The following is a 13,534-nucleotide window of genomic DNA, read 5'->3' as shown; positions in this document are numbered from 1 at the left end:
AGGTATGGGGGCACGGTTCATTCTAGGCTTGAACCCATGACGGGCATGTTGTTAAGACGTACGATTTGACGATTGTACCACGATACAGGCCTATTTGTATTATTAGAACTTCAAAATCGATCTTTTTTCAATTTGTACGTTCACAGCCCATATGCTTGTGAATCTTTTCTCTTTTACCAGAAACAAATTCCAGCAAAAGATTCGCCAACTTTTTGCGTTCATACACCCCAAATCTTTGTCCGATATTTATACTGTAATGTAAAAAAGTAATAGTAGTAACGTGGGTTTTGTTGTAAGAAATGCAAAATATATCCTTTTGCCTTAGGATCAACCTGTTAAAAGATTATAAACAAAGTCTCTTAACATGCATCCGTTGGGATGCTTCAATTGCTCGAAAACAGATTCGCCAAAAGCTGTTCGACTTTCTCTACCGCTGTAAAAATGTGTGTTTGACAGATATTTTCGAGCAGAATAAGAGCTGTGTGTATCTTGTGACAAAATATTGTTTTGAAGTTTAGTTGTTTATTAATTTTTGTAATTATTGGAATGCACGATCGAGTTAAGAAGGAACAATAATACTTAGAGAACTATTTGTGGAATACAGGGTATGTTGTATGTTAAAATTTGAGTTGTGGTCGAAGTCTTCAAAACGAGAAAACTATGTAACCAAGAAACTGATAACTTTTTTAAAAGTAGTATTCATTATGTTACTAACTGTCGTTGTACCGATATTGCTACTACCGTGCATTTTTAATACATTGAAGAGCGTGCTCATGACACGAATCTTTTGTGGGTTCAAAAATTTGCAATTTTTTGAACGTTTTTTTTACCTAAACACATGTTTTTACCGTATGGAAATCACTAAAAACTTTAGACGAATATTCTCTCATGTGCTGTGATCCCAAAATAAAGTTTAAATACCAAAATAGATTATAGCCTCACTGATTGCGATGACGTGATTGCGTGCTGACTAGTGGATTTGCACTCGATAGTTGAATTGTTTGGTAGACGGCGAATGTCATGAATAAAAATGACACAGAAAACTTTGTGAAACTTTGTTTTATAGCTCCATGACAGCCATGGCGATTCTGTCCAATCTTTCCCCTTCCTCCATCAAAAAAGATTTGCCAACCTTATTGTGTTTCCACGCCACGATTCTTTTATAAATTTAAAAAATGGCCAATTTTATCAACATACTGTCTGAATTCACTGGTTGAATATTAATTCCCTGCCAGCTATTCAATTTGTATTATTTAGTTGGTGCGATTCTCCATACAAAACAAAAATCATTCAAAAAATACAAATTTCATAAGCCGATTTATCCATGCCGGACAAACGCATGCTTTTAATTGAACTGTCAGCCAACTATCGAGCCGTCCAACTAAAAAACATTCAACTATTACGTAGCTCTCCATGGAACGATGGAATTGTTTGATGCCAAAACTTTCCCCTTCCAACGTCAAAAAAAAGCTTAGCCTTTGGGTAATATGGGGGAAATGATTTTCCGTTAAAGAATCATATCATATGATGGCACCTATTGATATCTGTTCAGGTGTCATACAAAAACGCATTGTTGACAAAACGTTTCGGACTTATACCCCAATTAGAAACCATTCATCAAATAATAAATAAGGTGTCTAAACAAATCGAAGATGTGTGCTATTTGTTGATAATTAATGAAGATTAAAACATAAACATTAATTAATCGCCATATGTTTTTCTATCGCCACATGTAACGTCCTACGCAGACATACCGATTAATACAGGCTTTCGAGACTTATTCAGTAGCGGATAATCAGTCGTTGCGCCGGAGGGACGGTCCATATGAGGCTTGAACCCATGACGAGCATGTTGTTAAGTCATACGATTTTTAAAGGTACATTCAAAATAAAGAAAGTACTTCGATAACGATAGAGGGAATCATATTAATAATCGCACATGCATTAGCCCAGACAACGATACGTTCACGCCTAGATTGTCTTTTCTAACGTAGAAATACCAAAAATAAAGGAGTATGGCAATCGGAAAAGTGTCACGTAAGAAAACTAATATTAAACTTAGTAACTTATTATTACCTATGGTCAAAAACAAATATTTAAAAGCAATGTGAGTTTACTTTCACACGTTTAGAATAGTTTTGTTGAGTGCCTATCTCTAATTTGCCTATTTATTACATTTATCAAATCAATACCATTAAGAGTAGCAACTGTTTTAGAGAGAAAATAATATATTTTTTACAAGTACGTCGGTGCAAGCATCTTAAAGAGTATTACGCTTGGATCTGTGCTATTGCACAGTTAAGACATGTGCTAGAATAAGTTTTAAGTAGAAAATTGTGTAATAGAGGGTAAAGATGAGTAAAGAAGCCGTATCTACCAGGATGTACGATTGTTATATAGAAACACAAGTAAAAAAAAGACAACACTGTTACCCACTGGAGCACCTCCAGCATCTCCAGCTCATTACCTATGCATTAAGCATAAAATGGCATTTTTAATGGTGTTAATTTATCATTCCCACTGCTGCCTTTTGTTCCCCAAGAGAGGGTGTTCAACGTACAACGGCACTGCACTGTGCTTTTGATGTACCCAACTATCCGTGGCCATGGTACGAGCCGGTGCCGTTTGTTCTGCCTACGGTTTGTAATCGGCCGAATAAAGGCACACTCACCCGAAGAGCCTCATATGGGAGTATAGAGAGAGAGAGAGAGAGAGAGAGGGAGAAAAAAAAAGTGGCGGGCTGTATTTCCCAAGCTAAAACAGAACTGATTCATTCTGGCCCAGCCTTTCTGGGGCCATTGCTTCCATGTTTGCTATGGGTTTTGCACATTTCGTGGCCATCGCTACTGCACACGTATTCTCAGCGCGTGAAGGACGCTACCATCGCAGTGAAAGCTTTTGTTAAGTTTTCTCATTTCACAAGATCGGCCTTTATGGGACGCCTTTATTGAGCCCTTCCCAAATTGGCAGCGGCTCATTCCGTTACAGCAAAAAGCCTACATAATGGGCGGGCATTTTGGAGCGTGGTCGCTTTACAGCGGATAGTACCGCACACAGCATACGGGACTATTTGGTAACTAGTCCAATGCATTCGTTTTGCATTTTCCACCGGTGCTTCGGTAGTGGCAAAAAAGTCTTCTCTCGAGGGCCGTAATTAAATGGTCTGAAGGTTTAAACGTGCTACGGAATGTTCAGCATTTAGAATCACGGCTGATGAAAGAATTTCTGAGCTGAAAGGAATGCTTTCACAAACACGATATTGAAGCTGTATCGCCATGTTATTTGTGTTACTTAATATTATACGTATGTTAATTACTGTGCTTGGTGAAAAAAGACATTCGGGATTACGTCTGGGAAACGTTAGATTAACAGCTAACCATTCCTTTCTTAAATGTTGTCCCTGTCATCTTTAAGTGTCATTGATCGTAAGGTTGAATTGAATATAATTAGCTCGCATTATTTCAATGTGTTATTACTTTTGAGGAGTATTATTTGACATCTTCAAAAAAACCAATCACTGCTCAAATTGACGCTATTTTCCCACTATGGTATTGTTTCTAACATAGTATGTGAACTTTACATAACTATTCTTGCGTGTTACTTCAAGCGGGGTTAAGACTATTTTTCCAAACGCAAACCCACACCCATACAAAAATAATAGTGGAAAAACAATGAGCACTTGTCTGTTACAATGTTTCGATGTAAACATCACCCAAGTTGGTCCATTACAGTAACAATCTCCGTATCGCAACCTTCGCCACAGTGCGGTTGAAAGGAGGTATAGGGGGGGAAATGATTACATAAAAGAACAACAATTTCAATCCATCCAATGCGATGCAAATAACCATCCTAAGGGATGAAAGTGGAAGTTATGCAAATGAGAATTGTGCAAAGCAAGGGCTGGTCGTGCCGGGCAGCGCCAGTAATGTTCTCCGGAGGCTTTTCCATTCAATTAGAGATGATATTCGTTCATTCTTTAGTTTTCTCCCATCTGTTATGTTTGAAGCATTTTTAGCAGTTTTATTTTCCAGCGCACTTCGTTCAAGTGCTGCTTAGCGCTGGTCTGCTGTGTGTGGTTCGGCAGCTGGATGCCAATGGACAGAATGAGGACAAAATATACGTCCCGGTTGATAGATGATATGAGTTGGTCGGTGCTTTCGGTAATGCCAGGAGCGGCGCAATTTTTGATGAAGAAAGCGAGAAAGTTGAATAACGACAAAAACGAGTCATTATTTTAGGCCGAATGATGATAACAGCTTGCGTTGCAAGTGGAAAAGGGTAGGGTAAGCGGCAGACACAAATAGTTAAAGCTTCGGTTGAAAGGGAAAACTTGTCATCTTTTCATTTCTTTGTGGAAACTTATGCTTGATTGTGGCAGGAGCATTTGGAGCAAAAACGCATAGCAACGGAGACCTTTATTTTCAATTGTGACGTTTATGTAAAATGCCCGTTTATGTAAAATTCATTTGATGGGCTGGAAATATTTATGTTCGCGGTGCACGAAATTTGAACAATAATAGACCAGCGAAACAAATAAACAATTATTTCTTCATGCCATTTCATAGAAATTTGTTAAGAAACTTTTGAAACTTGAAAAACCCTTTTTGCACATACATATAACGTATTTTTGTTTAATGTACGTCGATGTTTTCACGTTCTAATACAATGCTTCGTGGGAAAATATATCTCCCACAAGAAGTCCTAGCATCATAAAGTTTAAAAGCTAGTAAGGCTAAACTAAAATGGGATTTACTAACGTGTTGAATGTTACGCTCTGTGCTGTGTCGAAAATGTTCCTGTGCCCGATGACGTAAAAAGTAGGCAAGCGAGAAGCGAGAAGAATAAAAAAAAACCTTTCAAGGGCTTGTGCCCTTTTTAATGCTTCAGGGAGCATTGGCTTTTTTATGGTCGTTTATGCTATTTCATGAGCGTCATGTCAGCGGCACATTGGCTCGCATCGAACCCACCGTTTCGTGTGGAAATGGAGCGTCTTGTGCGAAATGTTTTGCTTCTTTACAGTTTCGTCCCGGCTAGGAGTTTGCTGATGCTGCTCTTACATCGAGTTGCGCTGTAAGTGAATTTGCTGGCGTGTGATCTTGTGGTTGTTGGGGTGCAGGTTCACCACTAGCCAGACCAGGGGTAGGAATGGGGGTATCGGGCAAAACGACGCGAGGTGCCGAAGGTGCAAAAGCTGAGTGTGCTGAGCTAGTGCTGGTTAGCAATTTTCGCCACCTCGGCGGGAGTGGGAGATAAACTCGAAACTCGATTTTAAATCTGTTTATTGTTATAGACCATCCAAGCGAAATTGAATTATTACCGCAGCTCTTTGGACGCTCCGATGGGGGCGCAGTAGGAAGTGACGAAGGAAGAGTATAATTTAATATGAGAGAGTATGTGCGATGAAGGCGGCGAATTAGGGTAAATGTTTTAATAAACTGTAATAAAGTGCAGAGATAGGTTTTTTGTATACACCGCCGATGACAAATGATAAACATTGTGATTTTTTTTCTTTTGGTGTGCAATTTATAAATAAGAAATGAATTAAATTATTCAAGTTAATAGTTTGCTTAAATTACTGACAGGAGAATTACTCAGGAGAATTGAAAAGATTGTTGCGAAAAACTGTCGAAAAAGACTTACAATTTGTTTTGTTTTATCTAAAAAATGCTTTAAACTCTTCGAGAACATTTACCTCACATTAAAGTAGTCGTTTACCAATGAAACTCATATAAAAATAGGTCAGTTGCCGCCAACATAAACGTCCGTATAATATCCCCAGTTAACCATCGGCAAACCTCCCAGCAGGAGTTGAGAAATTAATCAAACAATTATCGCATCGAATGCCGAGAACGATAATAGTGAAATAAAGCTAAACAAACATCGAAGAAAAGCTTGCTCCCATCCCAGAACAACCGCGTACCGGTACCGAAATCAATACTGTTTGCATTGTTTCGACCAACTAACGGGCAGTAAAAATCCCTCGCTGAAGAATGATTTACTTTCGTTCTGTCGCAGCTAATGGAACCTCGTAAATCCATGATTATTTATGGGCAGTTGCAGATTGCGATTACCATCCCTGTTCGGCGTGGTGTGCAGTTCGTGCCCTCGCCATCGATAGTAAATGAGACAGGGAGGAATAAAAATGTGGGACTATAAAATTACTTTTAGCATTGTTTATCTGCTCAAGGTCTGGAAAGTTTACTATGTTTCGCTCTATATTGTTTTTTTTTCTGTGTGTTGAGTTGTGTGATGTTTTGGTTAATCAATTTCGGAATGCGAGATCTGACTTGTCATTGATTTGATGGATGAGTAAATAAATATAAAATGAATAATAATGCTATGAAAATAATGTGAAGGTTCACCTCAGTTTAAATAATGTTTTTATTAAAATTATGAAAAAGTACTGACTACACAATAAGCTTACCTTCTACTGAATTGCTTCTTCGAAATGATGTTACAACTATAGCAATTTTGTCCAATTCCAGCAGTTATCAAGATATCCAATTCACACGTTTCACAATGTGCAGCTCTTTCGAAGCTGTGGAGCGTGCTGTACGATGTGCCAAACAGCTACCTACATTAAATTGGCATGTTCCAGTACTCCCAAACACCTACATTCATACATTCAAATGCTTTCCACTGGCAACACACCAGCACATTCGCAAAGACATTCCACAATTGGCTTATTATCGATGGCCATCACATTGCACTTTAGCAGAATGATCATCGCTAGCACTCGACGCCGCACTGTGTACATCACATAGCGATGAGTTTTTCACGCACTGCAGAAAAAGAACTAAAACGTAGAAGTAGAAAACATCACTCGCAAATAATATGCAACAAAATACCGCACCACATCGGGCGGAAGTGATTGCTGTTTAAATAAAAATAAATCACCGGAACAAGCACTGCCACTCACCGGTACACATTGTCACACGCAAACATGGGTAAAGGAATTCCGTTCCAGAGACGAATTCGATTTTCTGCAAATGTGTTTCCGCTTTTCACGGAAGTTTGGTACCGTACTAGCATTTCACAAGTCCCGTTTTTTCGTCCTTTTTTATAACCGTGCAAACCGTTGTATTTATCATGTTCGGTTCTGGGGACTAGATGTTTCTATTTTTTCAGCCGCTTTCTCTTTTTATCTTTTTTTACCTCGCTCTCTATTTCTTTCTCTCTCTCTCTCTCTCTCTCTCTCTCTCTCTCTCTCTCTCTCTCTTTCTCTCCCTCTCTCTCTCTCACACACACACACAGTTTTTACAGTAGAATAGATGCTGGGCCAAAACCAACGATCAAAAATAGTGCTTTAGAGGCGTTTTCTTGTTTGCCGTTCGAATGGATGGTATTGGTATGTAAAAGAAGCTTGCAATTTTCGACAGCACCTACCTAGTAGATGGACAAATGTGTGAGAATCTTCCATTGTGTGACCCTGTCGAATAGGACAGTGCAATCGTACCACAATGGCCATGATAGATGGTAGTTTATGGTTGATGGAGTTGGTGACGAAATATCTTTGGGCGAAATGCTTCTTCGTTGCTTGTTATTTCAAATCAAAACGGATCGGTGAAAGCTCTGGGGTTTGGAGAATATTTTATTTGAAAGAATACTAACATGGATTTGAAGCATTTACACGTTTACGATGGTAATATCGATAAAATAGTGCGGGTATTTTGTATTATCATTTAACATGATTACATATTGTTTAAAAAACACATCGTCGTTAGTTAAACAGGATTATTACATCTATATCTATTGTCAATATTTGTCACAAAAATTTTCAATTTATGAATGTACGATTGGCGTGCGATTTAAATCTAAACAAAATTAATGTGTAATCAATGTGATTTCTAATAATACAATTAAAATATTTGCAATTTAAATTAAATGTAGATTGGAACATTAAATTACAAATAGGAAGATAGCATCCATCCTTGTCGAATTTAAAATTAGCGATGCTTTATAGAACACAGTATAGTTATTTGAACAAAGTTTTTTTTTATTCAGGAAGAACGGTCCGAAAAGGCCGTTTTGCTCAAAGTAAATTTATCATTTTGAAAGATGATTGCATTTACTATTGGTGTGTTTTGAAACACGAATAGTACCTTAATAACAGTTCCAGCGTATAATAAATATAACAAAATAAATTAGTAGATACGAGAGATAAACCATAACCTTTCTGGATACCCTTAAAGTTTGGTATTGATTTATGCAAGAACTATTTACGTATTATCGGTGGCTAATAAAATAGTATTATATAAAAATATTAAACCTTTGCTTTCACAGTGTTTCACCTAAATTCATCTACGTATAGTTAAGAGAATAGGACGTATTATCTCTAACCTCGAAAGCTATTAATGAACATTATATACATATCGTAGCTATGTTTTGATCACGAGATACACAGACACACAGACGCACAAAATCATCTGTGCAATATACCACTATGCCACTTCTGGTTATCCTACACCACTAACAATCTCGTGCATACTTCTATACCTCTTCTGTTTATCCAACACTGCTAACAGCCTCGTGCATCGTGCTCTGTCAGCAGAATATCAACGGTGATAAATGGAGCTACTATCATCTTCACGTTTACGACACATCTATTGTCGCTCCCGACCCTTACCGCTTCCTCTGGCAATGAAGACAGCAAGACCCGTTCTAGCTAGCGGCAAGATCGAAGCGTCGAACACTCACGCACTATTATGAACACACCTTCTGCTTTGCCACCGTTCATTCCACATCGATAGGACCGTATTCCGTTTCCCGATGTCACGACATCGTTTCTGTGGGCGTGTACCATTTTGCTTCCTATCAATGCATTGATTGTCACTAGCACGTTGCAGAGCGTTCCACTTTTTGCCATTCAGCTGTTCATTATTACGATTTTGCTCGGTTGCTGTGCACTTTGTGATCACGGGAAGGGTTGGCGGGACAGTGATTGGAAATTGTTTTCAGTCTTTCTGGAGTATCGACAATACCATGAGTTCGTGACGATTGATTTTTAAGTTTGGTTTTATTTTATTGCCATTAGCTGGCTATTGTTATTGGATTGTTAAGAGTTTTAAGAGCAAGGTTTAATGAACCGATTGTATGCTGATGTGTGTGGTGGTAGTTCCATTATACATGTTATAGTAAATTATACACTACTGTTAACACATCAGGAGACGTTAAATGTATTTTACGAACAATATATAAATACTTCACGTTGTATAGAACAATCCTTATCTCAATATCAATATATGTATGTCAAACTCTTTAAATAAATTCCACTCAGGTTTGTTTTTGTTTTTGTTTTTTTGCTTCGAAAGCTCAGTCCCTTTACTCGCATTAAACAGATTGTACGAACTCTCTCAAGGGTATGTCTCGTCTGAATGGCCTGTCCCTGCGTTTATGCATAACATAAATATTCAAAACATCAGCAGCAACCTAAGATATGGCTATCGATGGATTATTTACCCCACGACAGTAATTCTAGCGAAGTGAAGGGTGAAGTGCTCTTACTCAGCACAATGTTCATCAAATCGATAGCAACTAAATTATTCTACTAACGGCAGTCGTCGCCTAAGCTTATGCGTATTATCGTTGTGGGAGAATGACGTTTGGAGATTTGCCCTAGTCTTAATAGAAGCAAATGAAGCGCTGTGTGTTGCATTACTAAGTGTGCTTCGGTCCAGATCGATTGGACTACAGTGTGCTGGGAGCAATCAATCTTTTCAAGCCTTTCAATACCGTAAAACTGTGTGCTTTGTATCGAAACACATAAGAGGTAAAGAGAAACTATGTTTTTCTTTCTAATGGCCTTTTGGATATTAAGCATTCACACAAAATGGTTTGCCTAAGTCTATTAAAGCAATTAAAATGTTAGATAGAATATGGGATTAAGCCTAAAGAAAACTGAAATTGTTTTCTTTCGTTGTATTCCATCAGCTTCAGATGGTTTGAAAAACATGAAAAACAGGATTTTTATTTCACCTCTGAAATGGTTAAGGGTTGAGACCACTTCAGATCGATTTTAGTATCGATTCGGTTGCCTCACACTCCAACCTTTCTCGGTTTTTCGTTACGTTTTGCGATCCTGCCCTACGAAGCATGTTATCAGTTGTTTCAGAGGAAAAGGATTGTTCTTGTTCCTGTGCATGTTATCATCGTGACAGAAAACTTTTACACCAAATGATGGAAGCTCACACAGCCGGGTATACACATACACAGCAGTAATCCGCATGTTTTCCCTCACAGTCACAATCTACCATTCCTGGGGCCGATGTGTCCTGTTCACTCGACGCTCTCAATCCTTCCCAATGCGTTCGCTCTCCTTTTATTGCTCTCCGCTCTAATCGACAAGACACTACACACGGCTGAAAGCTTTACCGACGATGTTAGCCCATTTTTGGGTAGAATATATCCCACCCTGACACACCAGACTGGGCCTTCCGCTCACTAGTCCGCTCTGTGGACAGCTTTGCACGGTAAAGTTTTACTCACGTATTTGCCGTGTATTATCGCAACAAAGTAGTATCCTGTTGCGTCAGTCGGCGAGAGTCTGCACTGGAGCGAACGTAATGCTAGTGAAGGCATGGGAAGCGAGAGGCAAACGCTTGGCGCGATAGAACATACACCGAAAAAAGGAACGACGGATGGTTGAGCTCATCATCAACTCTCTTCGCCTCAGGGTATTATTGTTTTTTTTTCTTGCTGTTTGTATATTCTTTGTGGGCTGGTGCGGATGGATCCATCTCCCAGTGGACTCCTATCGGATTGCTCTATCTACTTCTAGCAGTGGGAGTACAAGCATGACGTATAAGTCTTGTTGTACCTTTTTGTGCTTCTGCTTATGAATCTCCCAACTAGTAAAACAAAAGCTATCATGCCACCTTGGAATGTCCCGTACACGCACCCATACACATGTGTTTGGCGATTTGTTCGCACAGCAAAGTGTTCATACCTCGGGACGAGTTTTCTGTCGGCACGCTGCTGTTCCGTTCTTCGCGTAAGCTTTTCCGGTACGGCTGAGCACGAGCTCGCACTACAGCTACATCCGGTTTCGAGGCAAATACATAACCAGACTGCGTTTGATTCTACATTTCCGTTGGAAGCTGTGTGAATATGAATCAGAAATGCAAAAAAAGGTTTTTCCCTAGACCATGTGCTACTGGTAACTTATGCAAAGGGAATCTAGGTTATGTGTTGTAAAGGAGCCTTCTGACGTTGTGTAAAGTATTTTTTTTTCATTTCAGAGAAAAGCAGCCTCACAGCCTTCAAGACTAATTTTAACGTGAGCGTGAGCGCAAACATAAAATTCGATGAATTTTGCACCTGGCTGTTATATTTTATCTCAAGCATCGGGGTCAAAATTGCTACGACATTTCGATCTTTCTGTTCGATCCGTTCCACGAATCTTCAAGCTAATTTTTTCTTGCTGAATGATTTCTGTTTGAAGAGCTTGCTGATTACTTGCTACTACAGCTGCAAACATCTCAATAAATACGAGTGGTTCAACTCAAGAAGGGAAAGTTTTGACACAAATGGATTCTAATTAATATTTCCTCAAGTGTTTCACCTCAGCACGGTTGCCCCTTTTTGTTTACCGAAAGGCACACCGTTAGTTATATTGAATGAAAAGAACCAATCATTACCATCTTCCTGCAGTTTTATTGTTTTTGTTTTTCCTTGTTTTTTTACAGTAAAAGCAGGAAAAAAATCTAATTGTCGTTTCGCAAGAAATTCCGACACCCTAATCGAACAGGGAAATCTTGCCTATGGCAATCTGGGGAACAATGGAGAGAAGAACTGTCACCTTATTAGTGCTCCGCACGCACTGATTCAAATCTCATATGCTAATTAATATCAATAATCATTCGACGGGCTCGATTTTACAGCCTCCCACGCGCTTCTAGTCATTTCCCGTGACCTTTTCGTTTCTCCCCGAGCGCATCCGGTTTTTCTCCGAGATCATACGCATGTGCTTCTTTTCTCTCTCTTTCTCTCTCTCTCTCTCTCTCTCTCTCTCTTGTTCTCTATCTCTCTTTTTCTCTCTTTTTCGCTAGCTATCTGAATGTCTCTCTCTTTTTCTTTCCTTTTCTTCTTTTCCTGCTTAAGTTTCCTCCTATCTCTTTCCCGTTAGCCGTGACTTCTGTTTTTTTTTTTTTTCTACTCGTTTCTTTGCTTTAATGGTACCGTCCTCTTCCGGCACGCACAAACACACACACATGGCGCAAGCAAAGTCTTTAGCTTTGGAGGCAAACTATTGTATTGTGCTCCAGTGCAAGCCTACGGTGCTATGTGGAGTCAGTCTACTGTACAAGCTGTATATCCATCAGTAATTCAAATTTTTCTAACTTTGGGAACATGAAACTCAAGCTCCTTTCTCTCTCCTCCAAAATCACTCACAACCAAGACGTTCGTTGTGATTCCGATGACCCATGGATAGAATAGATTTCCTTCCAACCTATTGCAGAAGAAAGAGTATGTATCGCAACTGAAAGTTTGAAGATGGATCTTATCCAGAATGGATATTTCATGCTTCTAGCAGCTTCAATCGAATGTGTGAAGAAAAATGTTTCAGTTTTTCTAGAAAATATGCCTCGCCATGTGAACGGATTGAGATTGCATGAACAAATGTCTGCTTTACTGGATGTTGCCTTTATGGTTCAAGCGATTCGAGATGAACTGGGTAATTTAAAAAGCTATATCCATTAAACCTCACTGACTTCCACTGACTAACCAACCAGGCGTAAGCTCACACACACATACACACCTGCACAAAACCACGCACAATCGCACATACACAGGTACAGGTACAGGTGCTTCCCATTAGTTGAACAGGGCACCTTAGGCCACATGCAATGTCCCACGTACAGTATCTACTGCAGCTTGCAAGTGCTCCTGTTGGCCACAAAAAGCAGCACACACTTATCCAATGACACGCTGCAAACCACACATTTCCAGACACTGACCATGTTTCCCCTCTCCAACATCACCAACGCACATACACGCACAAACAAACGTACCCACACACACACACACACTCTTATATATACACCTTGTTTCACCTTATGCGGCCCTACTTCTTCGTCACCCGCCCGAGGGTATTCAGGGTGTCCCGGTCGCCGTCCCAACCGCCGTTTCCCACCGCTCCCTTCGAACCCGTTTACCTTCCGCCACCAGAGTGACACAAGGAGGCGACCTGTCTGGGATGATGCGCAAAGCAAAGCTGCAGTCCTGCAGTTTTGCAGAATGTGGTCGAGCACGCGATAACCGAATCGGACGCGCGGTCCGTACGCGCCACAGTTTCCGACGGCACTGAGCCAAAGCCGATCGGGCGCGCTTTTGGCCCTGCGTTGGCTCGGCGGCCTCCCACGGAACCCCCTGGAACGCTGTGTGTGCGCGCACGTGTGGTTTTGTATCTGTGCACGCACTTGTGCATGCTAGGTCGACTGCCTGGTGCCGTGCTCGGAGAGCATTTTACTTTAGAAAAAAATGCATGAGCAAGAGATAGAGAGAGAGATCGAGAGGAGCAGACAGAACAAGTAGAA

The 13,534-nt window shown here is 40.0% G+C and overlaps 1 protein-coding gene across 5 annotated transcripts in view; it reads right to left on the bottom strand.

The window, feature by feature from the left end:
- LOC5667262 (uncharacterized) overlaps nucleotides 1-13,312 on the bottom strand; it is a 98,628-nt gene extending 85,316 nt beyond the window's left edge. For 4 of the 5 annotated variants that reach the window (XM_061650744.1, XM_061650746.1, XM_061650748.1 and 1 more), the window contains exons 1-2: nucleotides 13,154-13,312; nucleotides 6,424-6,795 (exon numbers count right to left, since the gene is read on the bottom strand). The gene's annotated coding sequence lies outside the window, so the exon portion shown is untranslated. The remainder of the gene's footprint in view (nucleotides 1-6,423; nucleotides 6,796-13,153) is intronic. The other variant, XM_061650745.1, reaches the window with a different exon arrangement.
- Nucleotides 13,313-13,534: the final 222 nt, after the last annotated feature.

This window comes from Anopheles gambiae, chromosome 2 (assembly GCF_943734735.2).
Source record: "Anopheles gambiae chromosome 2, idAnoGambNW_F1_1, whole genome shotgun sequence".
Lineage (NCBI taxonomy): Eukaryota > Metazoa > Arthropoda > Insecta > Diptera > Culicidae > Anopheles > Anopheles gambiae.
This window is presented reverse-complemented; position numbering and strand designations above follow the sequence as displayed.